At 42.7% G+C, this 23,333-nt stretch overlaps 1 protein-coding gene and 1 pseudogene across 2 annotated transcripts in view; both read left to right on the plus strand.

The window, feature by feature from the left end:
• Positions 1 to 23,333, plus strand: part of LOC124555548 (MAM and LDL-receptor class A domain-containing protein 1-like) — a 399,742-nt gene that overhangs the window by 132,776 nt on the left and 243,633 nt on the right. The gene's annotated exons all lie outside the window — the stretch shown is intronic.
• LOC124557289 lies at positions 2,134 to 2,250 on the plus strand (annotated as a pseudogene).

Raw genomic sequence — 23,333 nt, forward strand, 5'->3', positions numbered from 1 at the left:
TTATGTACTGCTCCAATGTACTGAGACGTGGATAAGATGTCGAAAGCACTGAAAATGTGTCTGAGATATTGAACTTGGGGAACAAAGAAACAAAACTTTTCCTTGTTACATTTTGGATTGGCCTGTTGGAGTAGTATCAATAGAGCGTCCCAATTGTTGGCGGGGTACAGGGCATCTTTGCCTGCAATGAGAATGTCTTAATTCGCTGTCCCTGGGACATCACGAGTGAGGTGCTCCATATATCGTTGAAATATCCCCGGGACGCTGGCTATACCAAAGGCAAGTTTGTTATACTGAAAAACGCAAATAGAGGTTTGATTACTACGTTGCGTCGGGATTCTCCATCCAATACCAATTGAAGTTATGCATCCCTCAGATCAATTTCTGCTAACACTTTTCCCCCCAATAGACAGATCATGATGTCTTTTACCTTAGGTATCAGGTACGCATCAATGATTCATTGGGCGTTGCTGGTTGTCTTAAAATCTTCACAGATGCGTAAGGTACCCTTTGATTTTTCAACACTAACCGCTAGTGTGGCCCATTGGCTGTTGGAGACTGGAGTGCCTGTGCCTCATCTTGCTGGCGCTGTAATTCCCTCTGAAATTCATCCCTGAGCGCAAATGGAACATTTCTATCCCTAAAAAATTTCGGCATTGCCATGAAAGGGGGTCCATGTGGGCTTCAAAGTCTGTAACACCAAAAGAGGGTCGGCCGGGGTGGCCGAGTGGTTCTAGGCGCTACAGTCTGGAACCGCGCGACTGCTACGGTCGCAGGTTCGAATCCTGCCTCGGGCATGGATGTGTGAGGTGTCCTTAGGTTAGTTAGGTTTAAGTAGTTCTAAGTTCTAGGGGACTGATGACCTCAGAAGTTAAGTGCCATAGCGCTCAGAGTCATTTGAACAATTTGAACCAAAAGAGGATTGTGAAGACACAGAGTTGAATTTAGAAAAAAAAAATCTTTAAGTTACAGCTTTGTTCCCAGGGAGTTGACATTGGTGGCAGAGTCACCAGTTTCTAACTCAAGTGCATTAAAAAGATCCATGCCTAAGAAACTGCTAGGTCTCAGGGCATCCTTCACCAAAATCCTGGCCATGATGTGTGACTGATACGGTACTTGGCTGTGAAATTATAAATCAATCTTTATGTCATGGCTATGACTCCACATTGGGGCACCCAAGGGATGGAGGGGAGGTGACCTGACACTATCCTATGAGCCTCTATCGGTAATGGTTACAGCAGTCCCTGTACCTATTTGCAAGGAGATGGGTATGTTATTGATTTTGACAGTTAATATGAGACTTTCTGTAGAGTGTGGGAGCACTGATTGAATATATGACATGTATGGATACATATGGATATGTTGCTGCCCCCATGTCTGACGGATCCACTCAGGTGCTCTCCACCGACACCTTCAAAATTGATTGACACACTTTGGCCCTCTGTCCGGATTTCCCACATAAGGTGCAATTTACTCTCTAGTAATGGTATTGGTGTTGCTGATGACTGATAAAACAATGACTGCAGGAAGGAAAGTGTTGGAGACAGTGCATGGGTGCTGTGTCTTTTGTAAGTCTGAATGGACAAGTGTCTGCAACTGAGTTTGTGGACATGTCGTCTGAGTTGCAAACACTTATGAGAGATTTTATACAGTAGTCAAGGATAAAAGAGACTGTTTTAATGGCTTGATAATGGGGAGACAAATTTGTAGACATAAGTCCTTGAGTTTGCAGAGACCAGTTCTAAGACTATCATCCAGGGTATATACTAAAATCGTATCTCTAACCGAGGGAGGAGCATGTGACTGGTTGCACCCAGGGTTACTCCTCCCATCAACCCCCTCCTCCAATACCCTCTCGCCTGTCCGGTTATTTCCTGATGCACAAAGCATCAGGTGGCAGCAACTCTTTCATATTTATGTCTGGGAAATTCCTGTCGAAACAAATGCTCTCTCTCTCTCTCTCTCTCTCTCTCTCTCAAGAGGTTACTTCCTGACCAGTAACAACACTAAACCCACTTTTGTCCTGAACAAAGTGGCATTTACTGGGTAAACCCCCAGCCCTCCCCATATAATTACCTGCGCTCCGTCAAATTAATTGACTAATTAATTAAATCGATGCCTTCTGTGTTGGCCGGCAACGGCCTTGCCGCAGTGGATACACCGGTTCCCGTGAGATCACCGAAGTTAAGCGCTGTTGGGCGTGGCCGGTACTTGGATGGGTGACCATCCAGCCGTCGTGTGCTGTTGCCATTTTTCGGGGTGCACTCAGCCTCGTGATGCCAATTGAGGAGCTACTCGACCGAATAGTAGCGGCTCCGGTCACAGAATACCATCATAACGACCGGGAGAGCGGTGTGCTGACCACACGCCCCTCCTATCCGCATCCTCAACTGAGGATGACACGGCGGTCGGATGGTCCCGATGGGCCACTTGTGGCCTGAAGACGGAGTGAGTGCTCTGCGTTGGCCAGTTTTTCCTTGCTTCCTACTGGTGGATACTAGGACTGGTGTATTTGGCATGAAATTCTGGAGCCATTCAGGATTCGATTACACAATTGCCCAGTTTCTAAGCTCTACTCTTCCCCCTTCTGAATTTTCCTTGTCTCCTATTGCTGGATATTGACATAGTTACGTCGTTTGGAGGGGAAATTCATTACGTTAGAGGCAGACGAAAATAGTAGTGAGAATTTCAGATTTCAGCTCAATTGTGATATATCCTTAAACAATTTGCAGAAGATGGGGCAGGGGTATGACTAGAGTATGCTCGTAGTACCACTATTGGAAATAATAAATTGTTAAATCGGGAATTTGACGACGTGATTCGAAGTGGTGCTTTGTAAAGTGATAGTTGTAATTTCAAATTTCGACGAAAATTTATACCGTCCCGGTTGTGTAACTTCCGACCACCTTCAGGTCTAGTAAGTGTGTTTTTTAAAGCGCTATAGAATTTCAAAGTTGGTTCTCTCTGCTACAGCAGTAAGAAGATGGAGTGCAAAGAGTCTATTGCGTGATAGGATTGTAACAAAAACAAATCTACCGTTATTTTAACAAATACTACTCCACCTTTCCCCTGTTCGAAAGAGTCCACTGGAATGTACTGAGTAACACTCAGTTCCACTCACAGAAGCAGTCACAACATGAAAAGGGCGCTTTGTAAATACATACACTTAAACCACGATCGATTCCATAGTAGCTGTCACGGCTAGAGGTCGGAGATCGTGGAAACTTCCGCACGCCACCATGCGCCCTGCCGCACACTGGTCACTCCGGCAACTGCACGCTCATTGCCCGGACGTTCAGAGGTCGCAGAGACAGCCGCTGTCACCTCTCAGCCGTCAGCTAGTCAATTTTCATGACATAAGCGGGGAGGGGGGGGGGGGGGATTATCGTCCAGTGCAGGCACTCGCTATATTCAACCCTCTCAAATTCCTACGTAAAAATCGAAGAATGCTCGCAGCAAACGCGATCACGAAGGTTGCCCAACACATACTGAATATTAGTTCGCTATTCACCCGTCCAGAGGGCGACACGGTTAGGTCGACTGCATCCTCGTACATGCCCGGTCAGTTCGGGAGACAGCTACCTCCGTCACGCACCCGGACACGAAGCAGTGTCATGCTAGGAAACCACCCATGTAATTACAACTAAATACTACAATTGCAGCACCAATCTAGTGATATTCAACAATGAGCTGACTATCGGAAATAGCTCCTTTTGACGACTGTGGCTCTGGAAACATCAATTGCCCACATATTTCTATATCCTCCTTATGACTGGACATAATTTTCCACGTAAAATCCGTCATACTCTTTACGGCTATCTACGCATCGAAACAGCAATTTCCACGTCAAATCTATACACCCCTTACGACCAGACATAGTCCCACCCACATCATTTTCTTTGCACGTGTCAAAATACTGACCACAGTAACTTAACACCAAAACACGTACGCATTTCAGACAAGCAGTGCGATTATCGTTTATATGCGTATAGCGTCCGAAAAAATTATGGTATGCCCACAGACGCACACCGCCTAGGTGTATCGATTCACCTAAGTTCTACGAAATTATTTAACATTTAGGTTCTTCCAGCCAATCAGATTCGAGAACAGACTGCAGGTATTTTCCAGTCAGCCCTTCCGGAAGGTGCTGCATCCCGCCAAGACACTCTCAAACAAGTGATGTAAAGTACAGGCGTCCGGCACTATGTGATAACCAACAGCGATACCGCGGATGAAAGGATTGGAAGACATCACCGATATGGGCTGGTGTAACGTAATAAACATCGCAGTCGATAGTGCGAAAAGAACATGCGAGGAAGTGGTAAGGGGAGCCGACGAGAGGACGTTCTGTGTATCCTTTATGTTACAACTGTATTGCTTGCCCCTTACGGTCGGATACACCCGTCAATGCGTTGAAATCACAGTTCCTCACGTCAAATCTACCCTCCCCTTACGGCTAGACATACGTAACTTTTTACAGGAATGTTATCTGATCACTTCCCACACGAGTCTGGTGATGTGTCAGAACACTAATCACAGTAACGTTACGCACCAACACCATAACATTCCCGACAAGTAGCGCGATTCTCGCTTATAGGTGGATATTGCCCGAACTATTATGGTACGTCCACACTTACAACCCATGGATACCGTTTCGTATGGCCTACCACGTCTTTCCACTAGCAAAACCCTGCCGCTACATCGTTGTTACGAGATATTCGTAGAGGAATAAACGGCGTATTTACAATTAAAAATCCCTTGAGTCTGATGTTAATTATACATACGTTCTTGCACGATAGGCAAATATGCCAGATCAAGAAGAACTGACATCCACAGAGAAGTCAGGAACCCTTGATAATTCTCACGAAATCTCATCGCATTTTGACAGCACTGTTCCATAGTTAGAAGGCTGTCTAGGCCTCCACCCGTCACTGACTAGGTAGAGAGCTATGACAAAGATAAAAACAGGACATAAAGTTACAGGAGGAAATTCACAACCATGCAGAATCGTGGACTCCTTAAGGAAATTCATAAGCATAAAACCCACAATTTATCGATGTCAAATGACAGTTTATAAATATCCCCCTGTACTTGTCCTAAGCTCCTTTATCATATTCCTATGATTACCATGTTAGAAATACGACTTTCAAGACATCGTGGACAGCATAGTCTCTCTCTCTCTCTTTCTCTCTCTCTCTCTCTCTCCCTTCGCCATTTTTGTAACATCCAACGAAATAAAACTACGAACTATAAGGACTTCGCCAACGTCACCTGGTAGATAGCGCAATAAGATTTTACTGCATCTCTCTCTTCCACTACAGCAGTAATAAATACTGTCTGTATGCTGACATCGACCACATGTGGTGATCCCATTAAATATAGGTGTATTGGTCCACTGGAGTAGGTGGCTAGTGAACGAAGTCGCTTCCACGATCCCGCGAAAGGTTTGACGCCTGTATTGGAGGAAGACCATGTCCCACCGACTATCAGTCATCGAGGGTTCTTGTTTCATGAGCAGTTTAATACAGTTTCTTGCTGTAACATATCAAAGCAGTGTATGACTATTGCTGTGTACACAGCCATACATTTTGTTTCTTTACCATGACTTTGAGGTCTGTGACAGGCGTTAAACCGACATTAACACGTTTCGATCCATTGGCTCTCACAGAAAGCTGGACATCGCATGGTGTAAACTAAGCTACTCCCACAACACACAGTGTGGTTGAAATAAATGACAGAGGCGGTGTTTCTTATTGACAAAAATGTGGAAGACATCGCAATATATGGAAACTGGAATAGTTTGCTGCATAGTGGAGCGTTTCCAAACAGCTGTCCGAAGGCAATGACCTCTACATTTAATCTCATCTTCCACAGCGACAGGATAGCAGATGTCTGCTGTTCCGTTTTCGAAGAGAACCAGAGCATTGATTCCCCATATTGGTGGCGCATGTTGCACCCAAGTGTAAGATAGCTGTTTTGGTGTCCTAGGTGGTAGTCATCCTGACCTCCAAATCCTTGGACACTGCGTCTTTCATTTTTATGACTTACAGCGCAAAACCATATGTGGACCAAAGGGGTATTCTGCAGTACTTCAACCCACAGATCGTTGATAGTATGTACTATAAATTGTCAATCCCACTTGTGGAGGAATGGAAAGATTTTCGTACACCCATACGAGCATGTAAGTAACCTCATCCTTCCACATTTTGTCGTATTTTCATCAGTTTTACGTATTTCCCATCAATGTTCGAAATTTTATCTGGTTTTCTGTAATTTCAACACGTTTCAACCTATTATTCAAGGGTCAAATCACCAGTCACGACGAGTTGTCACGTAAACAAAACATCTCATGTCGTTGATCTCGTGATGCTATCTGCCATTGACATTGCAGCATGGTTCTCAATTTCTGTATCATTGCCAAATCACTCCCTCCATTACTTTGCGAGGGTCATACACAGGTGGATACATCATGAACCCTGTTACATTGCCTACATCACATGACACAAATACTGTTCCTTAGCCTAGAAAATAGCTATGAGCAGAGAGGAGGCGCAAAAACTACGTTCCTCTGCTTAAACACCTTATAAATTCGGTAAGATTTTATTACGATTTGCCCTCTGCCTCTGTGATAATGCGAGTCACGAAGTATTCTTACGTTCTTAGGATAAAGTCGGGGATTGAAAGATTTCACCGTCACCTTTGATGATTACCACCCCAACAAACGAATCATATCCGTAGCAGAACTCCGTGCTCCATTTCGAAACGAGCTGTCACTGTAGTATCCAGATTTCATCATAAGTGCTACATCACACATGATCTCTCTAGATGCATGCTTGCTGAGGAGGTAAGCACTCCTTATTGGTGTATAGTAAGTACGAGCCTGATAAATTTGAGAGTATTGTGGTTACATAACAGACGATTAAGAAGAAGAAACGTATGGTTCATGCATGATGGAGCTCCAGACGGAAGGAATTTGAAACATGTTACGTATATCACTTGTGTTACCAATTCTGTTGTATTGCCGCAGTGTTTCGATTCCATACAAAGAAAGAAGTGGGAATATAAAAATGATCACAGAACATGAACACAAACTCCAAATGCTACACGGTTCTGCACTTAAGCATGCTATAGTGTTAAAGCAGTGTGATTTCCGATGTGTTAGTCACATCGAATGAAATGATGTTAATGCTAAAAATGCGGGAAATGAGTTTTCAAAACCTGCCATACATTCGGCCTTCAAATTTTCTATCCCGCTCAGTATGGTGAGAAACTTTAATGGTATCTTCTACACTAACTTCTACACCAAAGGAAAAGAAACATAGATTCTTTGTGATACATGCGCTATAATACTTTCCAGAAGTGTATAGTGGCTACTGTTCACATCCGATTATGGTTTGACAATTATGCTGTGTTCGCATTAGTCCTATAAAGTGATCTTCAGCAACGGAAAATCCAAGAGACAAGAATTAGACAAACTCGTAGCAGCGGTGTTTGACATATGAAATAACACGCCATGCTGCATTAACTCCGTGAACAGAACATAATCTCTTCTACACACAACACCTGTCAAGCAAATGTAAACAGAGGGACTGAAATACCTCACAAATTCCTGTCACTAAGTTGGAATCACTGTAGTTATGAAGTTGAAGACTCGCTTATGTCCGAGATGTGGCAATGGAATGGAGTACTTTGCATTCATCTATGTTCGCGTAGAGGAGGGTGCGGAAACAGGTTTTCCATCGGTTTGGTGGCTATGAGTCATCACACATCCGTTGGAAGTCCTTGGCTGACTGTGGTACGGTGAGGTTCGGTGTTAACGATTGCACATAGATACCGCTCTAAGTCACACACAGTCACACACAGAACGATTGCACATAGATACCGCTCTAAGTCACACACAGAACATGCTATTGTATACGAGTCGAACGCACATCATATCACACAATTGATACAGCCTGTGAGAACAACAGAAAAAAATTAACTGTGTTACAAATAACCTGCCGCAATATATCCCTCTTTCTAGAATACATCATCAGTCAACCATTAAATTATACCTTGTTACAACCCCTGTCAACAGGTTATTCCATCTACTTTCTATCATCCTTTGACCCAGACCTATGTCAATTTAGAGGCAGATGGTTCTCTTTTTCAGTGTCAAAGACAGCAGTCAACTTGTATGTATCCCTATTACCTCAATAAACATACAGCAGAATGTTGTTAAAAAACATCTAGCAACTCTTCTCTCGGGTATTCATTAGCCAACACCGCATCGTTGTGCTTGGTAGAGAGTACAGAGAAGCACATTGTAAATACAGTTTGTTAGAGTTTTAAAAAAGGAATCAGCCTTACACGGGGTCAATCACGTGATCCATTGGATGTTGTAATCTCCAAGCTGGTAATACAGTGCTCTCTAGCTAGGGGTTCCTTATAAAAATCTGTAAAGTTTTTGCCGATAACTTTGATGTCACACTTGGGCTTGTGATCCGACAAATATACATTTATTACTTTACATTTGGTGGTCATACACGTTAAACAGTCTATTCCAGCCGTCTTATAGTTGTCCACGAAAAATGCCTACTTCCCTGGCTCCCGGTGTTTCCACGTCAAGTTCTCGCATTCCTCTCGCTGTCACATACTCGTTCCCAACTATAAGCGATTTTTAATTGTAATTACGCCGTTTATTCCTTAACGAATATCTTGTAATAACGATGTAGCGCCAGGGTTTTGCTACTGGAAAGCCTTGGTGGACTGTACGAAACGGTATCCAGCTGGTGTAAGTGTGGACATACCATAATGGTTCGGGCACTGTGCATCTATAAGTGATAATCGCGCTACTTGTCGAGAATGTTATGGTGTTGGTACGTAACGTTACTGTGATTAGCGTTCTGACACATCACCAGACTTGTGTGGGAAGTGATCAGATAAAATTCCTGTAAAATATTACGTATGTGTAGCCGTGAGGGTAGATTTGACGCGAGGAATTGTGATTTCAACGCATTGACGGGTATATCCGACCGTAAGGGGCAGGCAATACGGTTGTAACATAATGTGTACACAGAACGTCCTCTCATCCGCTCTCCTCACCAGTTCCTCGCATGTTCTTTTCGCACTATCGACTGCGATCTGCGATGTTTATTACACTGTTAAAGTGAATGGTGTAAATAGCGTAAACAGTATTTTGTTCATTGGTAGTCAAAACTTACTTTTGACAGAAAGTTGGATCTGAAAGGTTAGGACCACCAAGACCTGATTTAAACATTGTACAATCTCAAAATACGTCCAAAAGCAAACGTAGTTTTACCAGAGGATTTACTCCTTCTTTATATAAACATGTGGACTATGTGTGTGGATGTGAAATAAGAAATGCTTTCTTCTGTTACGTGTGTCTGGTAATGAATATTGCAGAACGTGCTTGGACCACAGATGGGATAACAGAAATTAAACACTTAGCTCACATGGTTTATTTATTATTCAATATGAATTAAAAGGGGAAGTATACGAAATATTTATAAATTTCATAACATCCAAACGTCATACAGCTGTGTGAGAAGTAGTGAAGGGTTCAACAAACTTAACAGATTAAAGATTGACATCTCACCAGAAAAACTGATAGTTCAGAGCTATGACGGAGCTTCAGTCATGAGTGGCAGGCACAATGGGGTGCAGGCAAGAGTAAAAGCAGTGTATGAAAGAGAAAATTTTGTACACCGTTATGCCCACCAACTCAACCTCACTGTAGAGCACTGCGCAACACAACGAACTTCGAATATTTTTAGTAATTTTCATGGACACTCTACTTTCTTCTCAAAATCAGTGAAAAAAAACTATCATATTGGAAAATGTTGTGAAGACATATATTTCAAGAAATGCGGTGTGTGAACGCCGTACTCAAGTATAAGAAAGAAACAGCTGAGTTACTTGTTTTGTGAGTGCTTTGGGGTCATTCAGGGTGATGATAGCAATGTTTACTCAACAACGAGAAAAACAGCTGGACTTCAGAAACTTCTCAGAAACGACCAAGAATTTCTCTTTCGGCTTGAGTTTTTCCATACGGTCCTGCCTCATTCCGACATTTTGTTTAATCAGCTGCAAAGTAGAGATGTCGATAGTGTGAAAGCTCTTAAGAACGTCTCTGATTTCATGTCATCGATACAAGTGATGAGAAATTCTCTCGATCTCGATCATCAATGGGGTAACGAGAATGAAAATGAAGAGATCGTCCGCCAAAAACGTTTCCGTTTTGTAGGTTCATGTAGAACGGTTGTGGAGGAAGTCTGTGACCTTGTTACGGCTAACACTGATGATCGTTTCTCATTTAGCAAGCACTCGTTGGCAGCTATATTATTCGAGCCATGTTTATTTCCAAAACACAAGCTGACAAAGAATTTTAGACAACAGGTAAATTATTTGGCATGTATGAAAATGAACAGTGACAGAAATTGACAGTCATAAACAGTAGAAGTGATTTCCAAATTCCAAACGGCCTTTTAACACTTTTGCATTGTATCTTTGAGAATAATTTAGAAGCTGTTTTACTGGCATCAATAAAACTATTACGAATAATTTGTACAATATCATAGGCAACAGTGGAGGGCGGGAGATGTTTCTCCACACTGAAGAGAATAAAGGCCTTCACTAAAATACAATCAAAGAAGAGAGACAGAGTGCGAAACCTATGTCCTCTATAGAAAAAAAAACCACTTTTAATTTTGTATAATTTTCATGACCTTTTAATTTACTACCTTGCTGAAGGGAAGGAGAGGAGAATGGTGCCTTGCCTGCAGAAAATATTAAAAACTAAATATTTGTGCATACATTTTTATATTTTGGTATCAGAGTAAGTTGTGTTAGGTAAAGGTTTAAATCACGTCACTTGTTAATACACTAAATGCTATATTTTCACTGTTCAAGAAATGTTCTGAAGAGACAAAATGTTTCATGTGATTATTTGGCCCGATATGTCACCCCTGTTAATCTAAAGCTCACTGGCCGCCATTGGGCTCAATATGGCGAGTGTTTGTGCTGGACAATTATTCCTTGCCCCCTCCCCCCTCTCCCTGCATATAAATTGATCGGTTGACGGCTGGGAGGTCACACCACTATCTCCAACATCTAGCCATGACAGCTACTACGGAATGGATTGTGGTTCAAGTACATGTGTTTACTAGGTGCCCTGCATACGTGGTGACGGCTGCTATGTGTGGCGCTGAGTGCTTGTCAGTTCTTCGCAGTGGACTCTGTCTTACAGAGGAATCGTGAAGTAGTATTTCTTTAAATAATGGTGAATTTGTTGTTGTTACTATCCTATCACACAGTAGACCCTTCTCCCTCATTCTTCCTGGTGCAGCAGAGAGAACTAACTTGGGAAATCTATAGTGCTTTAAAAAATACACTTAGTAGACCTGTAGGTGGTCAGGTTTACACAACTGTGACAGTATAAATTCCGATCGAAACTTGAGATGAAAACTATCTTTTTACACAGCACGACTTACAATCGCGACATCAAATTCCCAATTGAACAATTTATTGTTTCCTATAGGGGTACTGCGAGCACACTCCTGTCAAATTCCTGCCCTATCTTCTGCAAATTGTTTAAGGATGTAGCGCAACTGAGCTGAAATTTCAAATTCTCACTACCATTTTCATTAACCTCCAACATAATGGATTTCTATATGAAGACAGTATCTGTTCTTTCGGACATGTCTGGAATAACAGATACCGTCTGCGATCTTTCAGCTCTCGAAGAATGAAATTACAATGAAATCGAAATCATTAGCCGCTTACAGGCGTTGATAAATATCAATGCGGACAGTTGAAAATGTGTGCCCCGACCTAGGCTCGAACCTGTGAGATCCCGGGATCAAGTCCGTATTGGGGCACACATTTTCAACTGTCCTTGTTGATATTTATCAACGCCTGTAAGCAGGTAATGGTCTGGATTTCATTGTAATATCATAATGTTTTTCCACCAAAAGCCCGAACTGTGTCAGTATCCACCAATAGGAGAAAAGGAAATTCCTGAGGGGGAAGAGCAGGGCTTGGAAACCTGGTAGTTGGGGAATCGAACCCCAGATAGTCCCAGAATTTCCCACCAAATATTCCAGTCCTAGTATCCACCAATAGGAAGCAGGAAAAAACTGCCCCACATAGGGGGTATCGATTTAATTAATTGATCAATTAATTTGACTGAGTGGGGCTAGCGCAAACAGACCATTTCCACGACATCTACAGCCCTACATTTTGAGGAGTGCTGGGGATTATGAAGTATCCACTCCTTAGCTCAGGACAAAAGAGGGTTTAAAGTGGTTACCAGTGGCACATGAAAGTCACTTGCTGGTCCAGAAGTAACATTTTAAGAGAGAGAGTATTTTACAAGACCAGTATCCTCCAAATTAAAAAAAAAAAACAGCATAGAATGATAAGATTTTCCTGCAAAATAAAGAGTTCCAACCCTGTGAATTGGTATGCACACTTAAGTTTATAAATAAACAATACGTTATTATACCCTCTGCAGTGTAGCTGAATTTCCTGAATGGCGTCCTTACAGTCCACCAGCCAGTACAGACTGAACGATTTTCCCCACCAGTACTTCCTGAGAGACGTAGGGAGAGAGAGGGTGAGAGGTGGGGGTCAGATGTCCTGTGGTGGTGGCAAGGTGCACAAGCTCAGTCACACTCTGCAAGTCAGAAATTTTCCAGCGAGACAACACCTCTAATCTGCAGCAGTGTAATTACATAATTTGGACATGTAGTTGCTGGACATGAGTTTTTCCCTCAGAATAAAGAGTTCCAACTCTTTGAAATTGAATTTTATAAACAAACAGTACATCTTCTGCTATCCTGAGATCCATCCACTCCAGGACAAATAAGTCTTTTTCCCACCAATCTCCAGATGGGGAGGGGGTAGGGGAATGGGGAAGGAGAGGGGAGGGCTGGATTGATTTCTCACAGGGGAAAGGGTTAATTAATTGAGCAGTTTAACTAATTAGTCAATTAATTTGGTATCAGAGTGGTGGGGGATGAGGGGGATAGGGACGGATGAGGTTTTCCCCAGAAGGATGGATTATCCCCAGGGGGTGATAAATCAGTCCCCAGGGGATCATAAATCAATTAACAGAATGACAGGTTTGCCGCTGAATGCATACTTGTCACGTCACACTCACAAAATGCACTTGTATCTCCTTTACCCTACTAAAGTGCGCGTTATTTATGTTGGCGGCCGAGTGTAGGTTCGTTCTGCGCATCTGACGTCACAAAACACAGTCAGCCAATGAACAGAGAACGACGTTGCCAGATCTCGACTGCAGAGCAGTTTAGAAACGTTCAGTCATAAATAAAGTAATAGAACAAAAGCAATGTCTTGATAGCAGACATTCTTTTATAGAAAGTTTGGAAAAAGCATTCTTTATACCAGTTGCTTCATATTCTATTAATTAATTAAACCAAACAAGCCATAAGACTCCTAATTCAGGCGATAGCAAGGAAAGGTGTTTGTATCACTCTCACGAGCCGCTTTTTCGCAATAAAGAACAGCGGTAATTGTTTATTTCCTATTGTACTTCGACGAAGCGTGAGTAATTCATAGTCATACCAACAGTGTTTATCAGTATTTTGCGTGACGTGTTATACTTCTCATGGCGTTATGTAGTCTGACAAGGTGCGTTAGAGGAACGGCCAAGGTGTTGGGCTGCTACGTGAAAGGTTATGAGTTCAAACCTTGTGCAGTGCTTAATATTTTCATTATTTAGAAACAATATCGAAGTGCCTTATTTCACGAATTATATTCGTTTTAATGCAATTTTTTGAAATTTCTAGTGCTTTGTCTCTTCATTAACCCTTTCGCTGCTGCAGACACGTGCTCGCCGCATTCCGCACTGTGCGCGATTTTGTCATCACTGCACTGCTCGCCTGTGCAGACACATGATGTTCCCACTGCTGATACCTTCCCCCCATAAATAACTTAATTTTGTTTCGATGTTCAATGCAGTTATTATGCAGCATCAAATGTAGTAAACCATTGCACGAAATTTTGAAGAGTTTGCGGGGGTAGAAGTCCATAGCGTATACTTTCCGTATGGTCGATGTTAGTTGCCACAAATGTTGAGAATGAAATGTCGACAAGATACCTAAATTTCATATAAAATTTACTGTATAACAATATCTCATTTAATTTAAGTACGACATAGGTGTCGTATGTAATATTGAGAAATATTCCGTCTTTCGCGACTGTAATAAAAGTATTATTTACACCGGACGCGTTTGGCTTTATTTTAAAGCACTTCAATCAAGGAAAGGTATGGCACATACACAATGGTACTCATGTTCTCTTTCTCGTTTTTGTTCCACAGTTTCAGTTTTACCAATGGTATTGAAATATATTCCTCTTCTGCAACTGTAATAAGGGGCTTATTTAGACCACACGCGTTTCTCTCTTTTGAAGCATCTTCAGTGGACAGTATTTTGTCTCCTCCATTGCCAAGTCACCTTTCGTAGTTTTGTGCTGCGGTAACACAATATTCAACGTTTGTGTTGGCAGATCAGTGTTTCAGCAAATAAATGATGTTTGTGTGTGCCACATACAAAAATTATATTTGACATAGCTCAGAGCACTTCACTGATAGACGGTATATTTAAGTCCTAATGTTTTTGTAAGTCCACAGTTTTGTTTAATGTATTTTGTCTACTTCCTTTTGATTGATTGAAGTGTTTTAAAATAAAGCCAAACATGCTCAGTGTAAATACAACTTTTGTTACAGTCGCGAAAGACGGAATATTTCTCAATATTATATACGACACCTATGTGGTACTTAAATGAGCTATTGTTATACAGTAAATTTTATATGAAATTTAGGTATCTTGTCCACATTTCATTCTCAACGTTGTGGCAACTAAAATCGACCATACGGAAAGTATACTCTATGGACTTTTACCTCTGCAAACACTTCAAAATTTCGTGCAATGGTTTACTATAATTAATGCTGCATAATAAATGCGTTGAACATCGAAACAAAATTAAGTCATTTATGGGGGGAAGGTATCAGTCAAGAAGATGTGTAAAAATCTAATTTTTGGGCCAAATAGTTTTTGTGGAATCGATTGATAAGTGTGTCAAAGCAGTCGGAACACGATGTGTCTGCACAGGCGAGCAGTGCAGTGTCAAAATCGCGCACAGCGCGGAATGCAGGGAGCACGTCTTTGTAGCAGCGAAAGGGTTAATGCGGCCGTCGTGGCTTTACTTCATGAACTGCGCGCTCCCCCCTACACGTAAGCTTGCGAACTATGCTAAATAATGCTATACTATGGCGCTGCCTCTCTTGGCGCGTGCGTCGTGTGCAACTGGCAACGCAGCAATCTCCCACGTCTGGGTGGGCATGCATGAGCCGCCAAGATAAAAGAATTGAACTATAGTCACATGCCAGAGAATAATCCCTCCATCTTTTATTACAGCAGTCATTCGGAACACAAGTTGAGTCATTTGGCATAATTTTCCACAAATGCTGTAACTGGGTAGCAGCATCTGTCATTCTTGCCTGACTCCACCTTATGATGCCATGCATCAGTTACTGCATCTTTGCACAACTGAGATGTAATATGTGTGAATAAAACTATGGCTTCAAGAACCAGAAATTTTACAAGGTGTACCATGTTATTTGATATTTACACAATACTGTATCTATGTCTACATTCACATCTACATACATACTTCACAAACTATTGTATTGCCTAAAATTGTTTAAATAAAGACTGCCTGCAAAATAGAGACTTATGTCCATCCTATCCAGCTGCCCAACACAGACTGAGTCCTTTTCCCACCATTTTCTCCCGGATACCGCCGTCTTGGATTACGTCATGGGAGGGACGCAGCACCCTCTGGTGGCAGTAGTGTATACCAGGTCAGTTAGACTCTAGACCTCATGGTGAACACATTGGACGGAGCTACTGGCTCAAATTGTTTAAATAAACACTGCATGCAAAATAAAGACTTACATCCATCATATCCAGCAGCCTAGCACAGGCTGAGTCCTTTTCCCACCAATTCCTAGGAAGAGGTGGCGGTCAGATGACTTAGGTTAGTGGAGGTAGCCCAAGAGACCTATTTTCCCGCAATTTTCTTAGGTTAGTGGAGGTAGCAATGGTGTGTTGCATTGTCCTGCTGGAATTTGAACCTCCCAATTGACCTACCTTCCTGACAAAATTTGAACTTCCCACCATGACATCATTGCAACATTGCCATATCTATCATCGCCATCTTGGATCCACCATCTTCAATAAATTTGGAAACAATGCAATATGGGGTGCTGCTCTCTTTGTCCCACTACTAGCATATTGTTAAATGTCCTGGTATTCCGCTGGTGATATTTAAGCACCCAGGTGTTCTCAGAAGAATAGGTTGCTGAACAAACTGAGGAATGTGGTTTGTGGGGTGCTCAACTGTGCAGTTATCAGCACCCGTACAAATTCCCAACCTTTGCACAGTCCAAACTCGCCACTTTCATGAATGATGATGAAATGATGAGGACAACACAAACACCCAGTCATCTCGAGGCAGGTGAAAATCTCTGACCCCGCCAGAAATCGAACCCCTGGACCCCATGCTCAGGAAGCGAGAATGCGACTGTGAGATCATGAGCTGTGGATGAATGTATTTGAACCATCCTCATTCTACAGGAGGGTATCCTGAGGGAAAGCTAGGTCGGCAGGCTTGTAAACATTTGGGATGAGATGTTCAGCAGACAGGTATTTTACTATTGTTCGCAGACTCAGCATTTATTGCATATCTCGGAATCACATTTCAAAACATTTCAGTTTTCAGGTGGGATGAAAGGAAGCACTTCATTCTTTGTCAATGTATAGGTGGTGGGCAGCACTCAAATGTGCATGCACCCTTGCAGGAAGTGTATTGTTCAACATCCTGGTATTTATCCCAGGGACATTTAAGTTCTCTGTCTTTCTGACAAGAATAGGAGGCTGGATAAGCTGGGGAATGTCTCTGAACCACCCTCAAAGAACCTGCTCATGCAAAGACAGGAAGGGCTGATGTAGCAAGGACGCTGACAGTTCACAGAAGGTGCATATGTTATGTGCAATCTTTAGACTCCATTTTTGGTATGCAGGGTGTGTGTTTACGATCTGTAGGTGAAGTTTAGAAGTGTTGGCATAATATATTTTTCGATATTTGCAATATGTTTAGATCTTTATATGACTTCTAGGTATAGTTTAGGCCAAGTTTTTAGCTATGTTTTGGTATCATTTTCTGCAGTATTTCACAAATCTTTATACGATCTGTAGGTAAGGTTTTTCGCTGTACTGTTTTGAAATATGTATTGGATCTCCATAGCTATGCATATAGATGTTTATCATTTTTGACTGATCTAGATTGATGATCTGTAGCAGTGTAATTAAGGCATGTTGTTGTTGTTGTTTGACCCAACGGTGAATACTTGCACTTTCCTAAGCTTTTCCCACCAATTTGTGGCGCTACTGCAAAATTCATCCAAGAGGATAACACCCATACGTTCCAAACAGATGATGAACTAAAGGTATCCTTCCACACCAACAACTCAGCAAAGACTGAGCTTTGCCCACCAATTCCCTAGTGGGAGATGGGAGGAGGAGGGGAGTGGTAGGGGAGCGAAGTGGTGGGAGAGATGGGTGTGGAGAGGAGCTGATGGGGAAAACACATGATGCCATCTGGTGATGTAATCTTTGCTATGTTCCCACATCTACTGACAGCATATTGAATAAATTTGGCAATAATGGAGTCTGCACCAGATTCAGCTCTGCCCCATTACTGACGTTGTAAGGGGGAGGCACATTGTAGCCAAATATGCTTGAAGCCCCTGAGGAGATTTCCCTTTGAGGAACATTCAGGTGTTGCATCATCTGGCTGTGACCTGAATCAGGGTCCAGGGCTGTCTTATGGGATGAGGTTAGAGTGTGAAGAAGGTCCCAGTCAGTGAAGAGTCATGATAGGATTCAGTTTGCTGGAGAGTGAACATAAAGGGATGTCTTCACCTTGTCGCTTCTGCAGTAGAAAGGTAGCCAGGTAAGGTTTCGCTGATGCAGTTGCAAAGTGGGTTGTAAGATGTTCTGCAAGAAGCAATGAATTGGTACAAAGACCACTGTGTATGACTAGACCCATAACAGCTGTTGGCTGTTGGCAGTCCATAAGACCATGGAGCTTGATGTACATTTACAATGAAGAGACATACGTTCCCAGGGAGGAAACATAGTGCTCCCAGTATTCATTTTTAGTTTGTTTGATTAGATAGTGAGCTCAAGCACAAATTGGCTTAAAAGTGATGAGGTTGGTCTGCATAGGAAGTCGTTTGAATCATTGTAGGGCTCGTCGGCGATCCTGAATAGCTATTTTAGCGCCTTTGGTGCACCATGGCATTGGGAGGAGGAGGAGATTAGTGTTAAACGTCCCGTCGACAAGGAGGTCATTAGAGACAGAGCACAAGCTCGGATTAGGGAAGGATGGGGAAGGAAATTGGCCATGCCTTTTCAAAGACACCATCCCAGCACTTACCTGAAACGATTTGGGGAAATCGTTGAAAACCTAAATCAGGATGGCCAGAGACGAGTTTGAACCAACATCCTCCCAAATGCGAATCCAGTGTACTAACCACTGTGCCACCTCACTTGGTGCCATGGCAATGGCTGACAGTGGGGGCGGGAGACCTGTAGATAGGGGAACAGCAGCTCCATTGGCATGGATGATCACGTCTAAGATGCCTTGCACAACCTCATCAAGACAATCTGAGAGAGAAGCAGCAAATGTAACAGCAGAGGCATACAAGTGGAAGAGATCGTTAGATCAATAGCTGAAAAGATGCCATGGATGGCACTGAAGTGGGTAGGAGAACCGCCATGAAGATGGCACAGGTGATGGTCTGTGAGAAGCTGGTCAATTAGAAGGTCCCTACCGGACAAAGTCGTACTACCCCACAGGGCGTGGTGTGCACGCAGAAAAAGGGGGCAAAGTTTGTGGATTAATATGGTCAGTTCACATAAGTCACAGGCCTGCCTGGAGGTAGGTAAACGTTGCAAATGGTAATTGCTGAGGTCGTTTGCACCTGCGTCACTGTTGCTTCCAACGAGGTACACAGTGGAATCCATTCACTGACAGCATCTGTATGCGCCAAAGCACAATTTCTCCCCTCCCACCAGATGGCCTCTCAGGACCAGTATGATTCTGGCAGATTGCATGATAACCACGGAACACTGGAGAATGGTCACCAATGAAGTGGCCGGCCGTTGTGACCGAGCAATTCTAGGCGCTTCAGTCCAGAACTGTGCTGCTGCTACGTTTGCTTGTTCGAATCCTGCCTCGGGCATGGATGTGTGCGATGTCCTTAGGTTAGATTGGTTTAAGTAGTTCTAAGTTCTATGGGATTGATGACCTCAGATGTTAAGTCTCATAGTGCTCAGAGCCATTTGAACCATTTGAACCAATGAAGTGTGTTTCTTGGAGAGCAATGGAAACCACAGAAGGAGAGGGTATAAGGTGTAATTTCAGGGGGTGACAGTTGTCTTCAAATTCCACTGAATGATCATCGCCAGGTTGGGCGAGAAGGGGCCATGAGGACTTGTCGTGAAGCAGGATTACTGCCTGTGACCTGTAGTGATGGAACCACATCCACAAATATTGACTCAGAATCTGACTGCATGGGGGGTCTGCCTCCTCTGGGGGCATTGGAGGAGCCATGCTCCGATTCTTATTCCTCTCTTTATCCATCATATCCTTTGGTGGCCAAGGTTCATTCAAGGGACTATCTGCATTAAGTTTGGGGACAGACCATGTCTCCTTCAGCCATTGTTTGACGTGAGGCCTCCGGTTCAGCAGTTTCCAGGCAAAAGGATCCTAAGGGAGTGCCCTGTTACCAGTAGACCTGAAGAAGGAGAATGCCTGTCCAGGTTGGTGTGGGAAGTGCTTCCTGAAGAAGGAATTGTGGGAAGCATAGGAGAGTAGGGTGGTGGGAGATCTGGTTTGGGGAAGATTGAGGTAGGGGGAAGGCGATGTTAATGATGTTAGCGTAGTTGTTCGTCATATGCACAAGATGTAGGCATTCATATTTCTTCTGTGCCTCAGTATACAGAATGTGGTCAACAATTTGTATTCCTGGAACTTCTTTCTTGAAAATTGAGCATACCGCCGAACGTGGAGAATGATATTGCGTATATTATATGAATACATGGTGTCTGTTCTTTCATATACTTGACACACAAAGATGGATGTTCACAAGGACTGCCTTCGTGAAGTGATTGCCCACAGCTGGCGCATTTTGGGTTCGCTATGTAGTCAATGGCGAATACAGAAAAGCCTCAAGGAGGGGGCGCTAAAGATATAACAGAATAACGTATCGAGATCACTAGAATGGCCGCGACTTTTCTTATAGGTATGTGTTAACTGTCTATGTGCCTGACACAAACGCATAAAATACGATGACGCGGACGCGCGTTCTTTATAGGAAAGTACAACTACTCGGTAACTCGAGTCAGTCGAGTCCACTGACGAAAGAAACGAACGAATAGCGTGCAGGCTGACTGGCCTGCGGCGGCGCGGGTGGCAATACGGCAAATGTATGCCCCACTGTATGCAGTGGGATGAAATATGCCCCAACGCAAACATACGAAGCACCTTGTAGGCGGTGGGACATACGGTTTCACATTACACCTGGACACCATGATCTTAATCTTCTCCAGGAGGACATTCCCTTCAAAGCTCCTCCTCTGTGAGGAGCATAAGAATTCTGTGGATGATGCATCTTTGGACTATATTCAAAGTTTTGTGTGGTGCAATGGACGCAGGTAAGCAACCTAGATCAGTCCCGTTCACCGATCTGCTAGTGTAAGATGACTCACACTCACGCCTCAGCAGTGAGCAACCGCCAGCCACGGCGAGTAACACTGTGAGATGGGGTGGGATGGGAAGGGAGAAGAAACTACCGTCAACGAATCTATTCTAAGGCCACTAATGATAGTTTTTCAGAGATGTATCGCTTCGCGGTGGCAAATACTTCCTTTCGTGGCAAATTTATTTCCTAAGGTTGTTACATTGATAAGGTATGTGAATGAAAAGAAAATTACATTTCCTTTAATTGCTGAGGTGAAGAACACTGGACAACTAAGTACGAAACCTGATAATCCTTAAGAATGGTGCAGCCTTAAGAATGTCGTTTTCGGTCGAAGATTTTTAAACTTACATGAACTTGTTTTTCTTGACTACTTTATTCGCACGTTAAAAATAATACACTGAATTTCAATAAATTGTATTACTATCGCATTTCACTAAAGCTCAATGTCTGATACTACTTTCAATTCGATGGTAAGCTTGAAAGTTGCACTATGTGAATGACCCTGTTTGGGAGTTTTTGTTGTCTTCATTGTGGGAAAGACTTGCTCGCACAAGTGTATAGTTCCTAACATAGACATAACCGTAGATGTAAATTTGTAAAGTCGTGAAAATTTATGGCGAGGAAAGCTTTTATGCGACTCTACAAGACTTATTTTATTGCGAAACTTATCACGCAACTGCTGGTGACACTGTAGGTCTAGAAGCTCTAACTAGTCATCCTACACTGACGTCTTTTAAATTGATGTTGGTGTGTCTGACCTCGTCTTTGAAGCTCATAATTCAGTGACAATGCTGCTTCTCATCGATTTATAAAGAGCTACTATCCACTCTAAGCACTGCACCATGAGCTATATGCCATCACGTCCAAGGGTACGGCGAACCTAACACACGGCCATTGGTTTGAAGAGAGCGCATATTTGCACTTCCTTACGTAACGTAATGACGTCTGACCATCCAATTTCACCGCGAGCGCTCCGTTGATGTTTGTTATTTTTTGGAGAAAACTACTTTCATTTTATGTGACTTAAGTAGGTTTGCTATATTTTTGAAAACGTTTACTAAAGCTAGGCTAACTACGTACTTGGATGTATTATTTGTTCCTTACAAATTAAACGGTGATTTTATTTTAATAAAATAAATCCAAACGAAATTGTGGCTAGTTACTGCTGTGTGTCTCATAAGACTCGACCCACAAGAGCGAGTAACATCCGTGCGTTCTCCCAGCAAGAGCACGGCATCGCAGTCGCCGCATCACTACTTGACTGGAAGCCAGCCAGTACGCAAGTAGGCAGAACAAAGCAGTGTTGGCTTATTTCGTTCATGAATGCATTAAGAAACGCAACAGGAGATTTTGGACTCATCCAGTGGTTAGTTCATGGTTGCTGAAAGGACAGTTCGTGACACTGTTTATAGATTTAAGAGAAGATGGAAGCTAATTCTTTATTTTCGAATGAAGATACAGTCGTTTGATGAATTAACTGTAAAACAACAGGTGTAATGTCAAGTAATACTCTTTTGCAGAATTCTGGATATTGGTTGCACTCTAATTGGTATGCATTATAAGTACAGAATCGGCCACACAGAACTGTGTAAAATAGTTTGTAAAGCTGTGCGGGAAGACTTGCACAAAGAGAGCATACCATAATGCACAGAAGAAAGGTGGCTGAGAAATGCGACGAGATCTGAAAATCAAGCTATGTGATCTGGACAATGAAATTCCCTCAACACATGGAGAAAGGTCACTTAACAGTAGAAATTTTTTTGCTTATTACTTTATAGATAATGTTGGCGAAGCACCGTGGCAAGACAAATGCGTATAAATGTGGTCGCTAACAATTGAAGACATGTGCGGAAAAACTGTCTAACCCTCAAATGTAAAAACTTAGAGATAAGTGTTACCATCTGTTGCTGGGTATTGGAACTATCAAAATTGACATTGGTCTCACCCCTAAATATCACATCAGGATATTTAGGTGGGAGACGTATGTCAGTTTTGATAGTTCCTGAACTGAGCAACAAATGGCAACACTTATCTCTAAGCTTTTAAATTTTAGGGTTAGTACGTTTTCCCGCGCATGTATTCAATTGTAGAGAACACTGAAACAATATTCAATTTATATCGCTATTCAAATGTGTACAAATACGAGGTGTGGCTAGAAAAAAACCGGACTAGTACTGGTGAAACAATAAAACGAATGCAATAAGGCTGAAAGTCGCGTGGCCTGTCACGTGACTCTCGCTCCGCCTACTGCTCGAGTTTCATCTGCCTCCTGCACTCAGTCTGCCCGTGGCGTCTGTTTTAAGTAGTTGACGTTTTGTCTGTGCGTCGGAAAATGTTGAGTGTACAGAAAGAACAGCGTGTTAACATCAAATTTTGTTTCAAACTAGGAAAATCTGCAAGTGAAACGTTTGTAATGTTACAACAAGTGTACGGCGATGATTGTTTATCGCGAACACAAGTGTTTGAGTGGTTT

This window comes from Schistocerca americana, chromosome X (genome assembly GCF_021461395.2).
Source record: "Schistocerca americana isolate TAMUIC-IGC-003095 chromosome X, iqSchAmer2.1, whole genome shotgun sequence".
In the NCBI taxonomy this organism is placed as follows: Eukaryota; Metazoa; Arthropoda; class Insecta; order Orthoptera; family Acrididae; genus Schistocerca; species Schistocerca americana.